Here is an 8788-nt window from a genome sequence, read left to right as displayed (position 1 = left end):
GAGGAGAAGGAGGGAGAGCGTGGCAGTGCCGGGGTTGTGTTTTGTTTCTCTTCGCTGGGGGCGGGCGGAGGCGGCGGGGCGGGGGTGTGGGGGGTGTTCGCGCTTTCGGCGAGGGGCCCCTCGCTGCCTCCCCGCGGGGCTGCCGCGGCCCGAGCCTGCTCCCGGCGGCTCCGGGCGGCCGCGCTCGCTCCTCGCCCGGCTCCGGCGGCTGCGGCGGGCGCGGCGCTCCCGCTCCCGCGACTCGCTGGGGCTGTGCAGCCGCGTTCACGCCGCCGCCGCTCCTCGGCCACCCCCGCGCCCGCGCTCTCGCCGCCGCCGCCCGCGGGCGCCCCCCGCCGCCAGCGCTGCGGGCCGGGGCGCGGGCGGGCTCCGGGACGGCGGCGGGGCGGGGGCTCTCCGCGGCCGTGTGCGCAGCGAGCGCTGCCGGCGCTGCCGCGGCCGCGGAGCCGAGCGGCTGCGCGGGGAGAAGCGCCCGTGCGAGTCTGGGGGAACCGCGGTCCCTGCCCGCGGTCTCCGTGCGGGAGCCGGGCTCGCCCTCCGGGCTGCGGTGCCCCGCTCGTGCCGCCCGCACGTCCCACGGCACCCGCCGGGGAGAGGGAACTCAGGGCTGGGAAGCGAAAGTTGGGCATGCCGAAAGGCAGCCGGCGTTTTGGCAGCTGAACGCTGCTTATCGGCGGCACATCGACGTCGCTCGGTGTCGTTGGCAAAAGCATCAGTAACAAGCCGGGAGGCTGAGAACTGCGCTTATTCGTATCAAAAGTAGTAAAACTGCGTTCAGCCTTGCCTTTAACACAGAAGTGTGGCTCACAGAGAGCGGCGCCAGCAGATGATGTTCCTTTCTGGTCCAAATGGAGCCACTCTCAGCATTTTACTGATGAGGACCATTGGCAGGTCACGTTTATCTCAAAAGCTGACAAAATCCAGCAAACATTTACATGTTACTGAAGCTTTTTACCCGGCTTAACACCCCCAGGAATACTTTGCAACTGAAAATAAATCCTGTTAAAGTTGTTTTTAAGCAGATAAATATAAAAACTTTGGACACCTTTTTACATATTCATTGCTTAGATTGAAAGAAGTAAAAAAGAACAAAAAAGAAAAAAATGGAGAATTTAAGTGCAGAGAAATGAATGAGCTTTAAAAAGTACTTTATTTCTATCTACAGTGCTATTAACAATTGCAAGTAAATATGTCTGTTTATGACGTGTGATTTTTAATTGGCATTGTACCATAAATGATGAGAGCAAATGCAGGCCAAGCTGTTGGATCCACAACCTGCAACTGATATACAAGCTGTGCTTCAGCACCACTGTTACACTGAGATAAGCATATATAGTAAATAGTACATAGTTACTCCATATGTACATAGCAAATAGGTGTGGTAAATAGTAAAAAGGCATGTTTCAGGATGTAAACTAATGCTGAGAGACACTTACTCTCACTAGTGTCTGCTGTTGATAATTGGCGTAGATAAAGGTATCTGGAATGAGTGTTGTGGAGGTACCGGGGTATGAAATGGTTGCTCCTAAACATTGGCCTTGGTACCCACAGAGAGGATGTTTCGTGAACCAGCTGCCAGTGGAGGGTCTGCAGGCAGCCTGGATAAACAGGTCATGGTGGCCAAACTGCCGGGTACCAAACCATCAGTATAGTAGGGCAAGGGATGTGGAGTGCCTAGTTTTATTTGCCATTCAGCGTGGCTCTGGCCTCACAGGTGCCTTTGGAGCACTCCCACAGAGGGTCTCAAGGATACACTAGTTACTTCTGTGTTCTGGCTTACCAGTCACTATCAGCTGAAATAGAGGAGGAGGCAAAATATTTTGAACCCAAGTGCTGCTTAGAACCAGAACACTGTTCCTAAATTAAATAGAAAAATATCTTCTCAGAACTAAGTAACCATTTCAATATCCTCTATTCTAACTCTTTTTTTTTTTTCCTCCAGATAAAAAGGTGCTTCCTATGGGTTTACAGGAAGGAAGAACTGAAGGAATAATGAGCTTTTAAAATCTCTCATATGAAGTAGGAATAAAATAAGAGCATATAGTCCCTTTAGTGAGCTTCTCACAGGAATCAGAGGAAGGAGATCCTCTTCTGTCTTGCTCAATTTCTGCCCATTTCTTCTCCAGTTTCTTCTTGAACCAAATTTTGAGCAGTATAAAGGATGAACCCAAGAGTTTACAGGGTTTGGATCATGTCTGTTTTATAAGAAATCTAATATATACAAAGTTATTCACAGCCATGCTAAGGGGACTAAAGACATTGGAAATAAACTTTGTGCTACTTTGGGTCTTGATTTCTGCAATAACTAAGTGGGGGAAACATTTTATATGTTAAAGTGAGGGTAAGGTTTTAAACACTACGTTAGTAAATATTTTCTTTAATTTCAATTCATTTTCAAGAAACTGCATCTCAGTTAGCATGTATTTACATTAATTCTCATTGTTTTTTAATATTTATGAATCATCTTGTGCTGTTACAAAAGCATCAGTTTACTGTAAACCACAGGTCCATTCAGTATGCAGTGCGAGGCTCTGACCATTTCCTGTTCCCTTAGCTGCTCTATGCTCAGTAATATCAGGGTAATACTTACTGTCAATTATAGCTCTGTGTCCCTTTTGACTTTCCCAAATTTGCACAGAGCTATTATTTTTTATTCCAGTTAAAAACAAAACCAAAACCAAAACAACAAAATCAAAACCCCTTTTTGATGAATGGCTTTATAGTTGAATGATGAAAAGCACACACACTGGTGGTGTTCAGGAACACCCAAATACAAAATGTTCAAATGCCAGCACATCTTTGTAAAATGTACATTTCAGTTTCCATGTCACAGGATCTGCATATTTAATGTCTGATTTGCAAGCATAGCTTGGCACTCAAGTCTTTTGCATGCTGGGAAACAGACAGTTTTGCAGCTTAAACGTACATTTAAGTGGATGGAAATCATGACAAGGGTTAAAATCAGAGATTTTTTTATTATCTATAGAGCTCCTGTAGAAATTCTTTTTTCCAGAGGGTAATATATCTGCATTATAGATAATCGTCTGAATTGCTGAAATAACCCAAAGGTAATCAGAAAGGTTATTGAGGGAACAAGACAGAACATCTAAACTGACACAAACAAAATCATTCCTCACAGGTCATTGTATTGCTTCAGGGTGTCATTGTTGCTGCAAACAGTTAATGCCAGGGAGCTTTCCTTTGGTTTTCATTCATGCTGTCCAGAGGAAGGCAAACTTTCTGTTTTGTTCATTATGAAACACACAAATCATGTACACTGGCAGAGCAGCAAAATAGAGAGATAAAAACTTCAGTTTGGGTACTGCAGTTGATGTCCTTATACTGCTGAGAGGTATGAACCAGGATACCATGACCCCTTGTCAGTCGGTAGTATCCATTAGCAGGAATTTTATTGTCTGCAAGGTAGACCCAGCCACAAAGCACCTTGCTTCCATTCAAGCTGTTGTAGATGTCTGCAGATCTCCACTGCTGATTAGTATTGTTCCCTCAAAGCCATGCTGCAGCAAATGACATGAACCTTTGGTGTAGTCTCACCTTGACGACTGTATGTGATTCTGGGCTCCACCATTTAAGAAGGATGTGAAGGTCCTGGAATGCATTTAAAGGTGGGCAACAAAGCTGGTGAAGGAGCTGGAACAAATCTGTGAGTAGCAGCTGAGGATTTCAGATTCATTTAGTTTGGAGAAAAGAAGTCTGAGGGGCAACCTCATTGCTCTCTATAGCTTCCTCAGGATGGGGAGGGAGGTGCTTAGCTCTTCTCCTGGGACCCAGTGACAGGACACATGGGAATGGTTCAAAACTCTGTCAAGAGAGGTGAGACTGGACAGTAGGAATCATTTCTTTACTGACAGGGTGGTCAAACACTGGAACAGGTTTGCTGTAGAGGTGAGCAATGCTCCAAGCCTGTCAGTGTTTGAGGTATTTTTACAATGCCCTTAAAAACATGCTTTAACTTTTGGTCATGCCTCAACTGGTCAGGCAGTTAGACTAGATGGTCATTGTAGGTCCCTTCCAAGTGAAATCTCTTCTCTTCTCTTCTCTTCTCTTCTCTTCTCTTCTCTTCTCTTCTCTTCTCTTCTCTTCTCTTCTCTTCTCTTCTCTTCTCTTCTCTTTGTGGGTAGGGATGTAATAAAAAAATTCTTTCTAAATCAGCAAGCATCAATTGAATGGTGCATGTAAGTGATATGTCTGAAATAGGCATGATGCCAGTCTTTCTATCCTTGCTATTGGTATGTGCAGATGCTTGTTTTATCAATATAAGTTAGAAAGTGAATTTCAGGCCAATAAGTAGATTTTTAAAATAATATTATCTCACACAAATTGAAATGTATTTATTTATTGTTTCAGTCCATTTGGGATTCTCTGACTGTCCCTGATGTCTAAGCTTTTGTCTGCTTCACCTGAGTATGGTAAGGTCTATCAATCATGCCCAAGTGTGATAACCACAGGTTATAGACATTCTTGGGAACTTTTCACAGAGCATGTCAAAACCTTCATTTAATGGACACTCTCAAATTTAGTGTGGATGTGCAAGCAGTAGTACTTGAAGATGATTCGGAAGTCCCCAGAGATCTCAGATATGTCAATTACTTTAGACTATGCCCTTTAAGAAATGACCTCCCCATTATCTATTATTATGTAAGGAGTGTAGCCTTGCAACTTTATTTTCTCTTGTACAACAAGATAGAAACATGTGTTCCATGGGTTTTAAGAGTAAGACTTACTGCATTTGTGACAGAAGGTATATTTACAAGCAAGCAAAGATAGAATTCTAAAAATGGGACCAGGAAATAAAACAGGCTTTTGAATTGGAAAAAAAAAAAAAATAGGAAACATCACTGAAATGAAACACTTCAGACTAGATGACCAACCTTAATAGTCTTATGGTTTTATTGCTTATCAATTGTTTTGTTAAAATTTTTATTTACTTTGCCAATTATCATCAAAGGCTTTTTTTAAAATGTTACTATTATTCTAGCTTACATGTCTTTAAAATGCTAAACATTCCCAACACTGTGTAGTGTTGAATGAGTTGTTTGCTATCTGATTGCAGTTTGATGCAAGTGACAGCAATTTTAGATATCTACCTACATATTAATAGAAATATGACATGCATAATCATATTTTTGCTCTAAAATTATTAGCATTGTGATAGATCTGGATACAATTTTACATAATTTGAATTAACATAAACCAGGCTAATGTGCACTTGTGAGCAAATCTTTTGTTCCAGACTGAGGCAGAGCAGCTGAGCTGGAAACTGAGCAGACAAATGATGGAGTTATGGAGGGAAATCCCTTCTCCTTCAGCAGAGAAGGAGCTGTTATCTTAAGTTCCCTGTTAATATGAAAGTTTCTACCCTCGATCAGAGAAAATGCCTATTGTGATCACTACTCCAGAGTCACAGCTGTATTTAAGTGTCTGCTTCCTATCAAAACTGCTTAAACTATTAAGGATTACTTGTGATACTTTGGCTTGTAAGGGGTTTTGTTGAGGGTTGTCAAACCTAAACTTTCAATATTCATTTATACTGCAGTCATGTCAGTCCTTTCTAGGATAAACTGGTAAATATGTGTCTCTAGCTGATGGTGATGAACACTTCCAGCCCCTATACTCCCACCAATTAATTGCTTTTTATCATTGAGTAACAGCATCAGTCTATTTCCTGAATCCTTCCAAGGATGTCACACAGACCAGGACTGCTGGACTTCTGTGAAAGTTTTATTACTCCCATTCACTTTTTATGTTTCAACAGGTATGTCACAAATTCGCCAGAAGCGATGAAAAGTGTTTTTTCTGCCACCACTGAATATAGCTCTTCCAGAAAACAATCAAGTTCTCAAAATTACATTCCATTTCAATGATTTCTGAAATTACAAATGCATTTTAGAGAGTGAGTCATATGACATATGACATATGTCATAAGAATGACTTGGTTTGGGTGGGACCTTAACAATCATCCAGTTCCAACCCTCCTGCCATGGGCAGGGACAACTTTCACTAGACCAGGTAGCTCAGAGCCCCATCCAACCTGGCCTTGCTAGCACCCTGTCCTTCTAACATTTGCATGCCATCCCAGAGCTTGCCAGGGACAAGCCTGGTACTGTTCCCCTCTCATATCACATCTTGTTTAAAGCTCTGCCAATGAGCCCCACTAATTGTGGAGCAAAGGCTCCGCTCCCTCACTGAGAAAGGTGAGTCCCGTCTGATGCCAACATGCCCGGTGCTGGGTAGGCCGTTCCACTGTCAAAACCCACAACATTTTGGTGGTGACAATAGCTGTGGAGCCATGTATTAATAGACTCAGTCTATCTGTTGCTTCTAGTTGTTGCTGCCTTCAACTGGAAGTATAGAGGAGAAAATAATTTGCGTCCCAGCTTCCCTTAGCAACAGTCTCAAGGCCCCAAGGCCCAAAATGATCCTTTTTGGTCATTCTTGGACTATGTGTTGCCACTTAATTGACCCCTGTGTGGCAGATCAGTAATGGGTAGTAGTCTGAGGGCTGCACTAGGCCAGGAAGTTTCCTTAACCCCAGCCCCAGGGAGGCAGCAGACCTCCCTGTGGGTTGGGCCTGGTCAGAATATTGGGCCTTCTGTTCCCCTTAGAAGTGAATCACCTACAACTATTACCCACTTTTTGTACTTTTGGAGGTGGTTGTGATGGGGTGGGTTAACATTTCTGATTGTGGTGACCCCTGTGGTGTAACTGGACCTTCATCATCTTTGTCCTTTAGCTGGCTTTCCACACACAAAGCCTCATACCTTTTGTGCTGGGGCACCTGGGGAGTGAGGTGACGAGGAAGGATTTCACTTGCCACCCAGACTGAACATGGACTACCCTCCATGCACTCCTTTCTTTACAACTGCTACCTTCTCCTTGCTGGGGGATGAATAGAGGATCCCCTTGATCTTGAATTATTTCTGATGTCTGTTTCTGTCTCAGGAAGGCCAGAGCTTGATTCTACCTGTCTATCTCCCTTTTTGATTCTCTAATATTCCTTAACCTTTCTTCCCCATCCTGTAACTGATACCAGGCTGAGCAAATCGTCCAGCTGGTCACATTTGACACAACAGTTATCTCTGCTACAGTCCAGTGAAAGGCTCAGGCACTCCCTACAGCCTGAAACCTGAATGGCTGCATATTTTTTTGGGAGCTCTGCCTGGGTTACTACATCCTTTTTGGTGAGTGTAAATGACTTGTCTCCCTTTCAAGGGGACACCATACCTGTGTTCTCTTGGCAAGGGCAATGGCCACTACCTGAACTGACTGCAGTGCCCTTCCTGCTCACCTTGACTGCGTGAAGTGCTGCGCCATACCCTGGATAATGCACCACACCATTTGCCCATGAGCATGAGAGTTTTCTGCTTATTTTGGCACTGGCACCATACACACAAGGCTGACCTCTACAAGCTCTTTCCAATGGATCAGAATGACACTAGCTCTTTCCCCATACCATTAGCTTATTTATTAAACTTTGGTAGGCTATCTGTTCAGACTTATTGGTAATTTTTTCTGACCAAGAAGATTACTGACATGTTCATTCATTTTAAAAGGAGACTAGAATGGATTTCTCATTTGGCTGTCAGTCCATGTTCTTCATTTGTCAGAAAAAAAGTCTAAGCTTGCTCTTCATTTGTCAAATCTGTCTTTCCCATCATATACAGTGAGTCAGAGATTACAACTCATCTCAAGTACTTATAGCAAATGTGTTGTGAACAGTAAGAATGAGATCACTTGACTTTACAGTGCATGTACAGTAGCTCATAGCACATGCTACGGGACACCATTGGCAGGATCAAGCCAATAAAATAGAATAGCAACATAGAGAAGAGTCCTGCTCCGCTCACAGATACACAAGCTTTGGCTTTTTGGTCTTGGGTTATTTTCGTCTCTGATGCTTCTGACAGTTGTTTGACATGAAGTTTCCCTCTTCTGACATTGTGCATGTAAAAAAGTATCAGCAGGATTCTCTTAAGGAAGCAGCCTTTTAAATTGTTTTAAATTCCAGTGAGATTTTAAAATTTTTGCATCCCAAGGATATTAATCACTCAGAATCACAGAATCAATCACAGCATGGTTGGTGCTGGAAGAGGCCTCTGGAGATCACCTAGTTCAAACCCTGCAGGTTCACCTAGAACAGGTTACACAGGATTGCATCCAGACAGGTTTTGAATATCTCCAGAGAATGAGACTTCACAACTTCTGTGGGCAGCCTGTTCCAGTGCTCTGCCACCATTACAGTAGTTTTTCTTCATATTCACATGGAACTTCCTGATTTAAGTTTGTGCCCATTGCCCATGTGCCCATTGTCCTGTCACTTGGCAGCACTGAAAGAAAGTCTGTCCCCATCCTCTTGACACCTGCCCTTAAAGATATTTGTGTGTATTGACAAGATCCTTTCCCAGTCATCTCTTCTCCAGACTAAACAGGCCCAGCTTCTCCAGTCCTTTAATCTTCTCCATAGCCCTACTCTGGATCTCACCTCACAACAGCCAAATAACTTGAAAAAAACAAGACTAGAATTCATTGTCAAGTTCAAGTGAAAATCCACATTATCAGAAAAGTTTGTGTGAAACCAATCCACAAGTCAGGGACAAGAACAAGTCCAGTGATTTCTGGGTGCATCCATCATGACAGAGGAGGTCTGAGATTAAGCTGGAAATTCAGACTGCAAATCAGAACTATACCTGGCCAGGCATAAATGTGGCAGAGCCCAACACAAGCACTCATACTGCATAGCCAAAAAAGAGATTAAGAGCTTAAAAAA

This window comes from Corvus moneduloides, chromosome 1, assembly GCF_009650955.1.
Source record: "Corvus moneduloides isolate bCorMon1 chromosome 1, bCorMon1.pri, whole genome shotgun sequence".
Lineage (NCBI taxonomy): Eukaryota > Metazoa > Chordata > Aves > Passeriformes > Corvidae > Corvus > Corvus moneduloides.
This window is presented reverse-complemented; position numbering follows the sequence as displayed.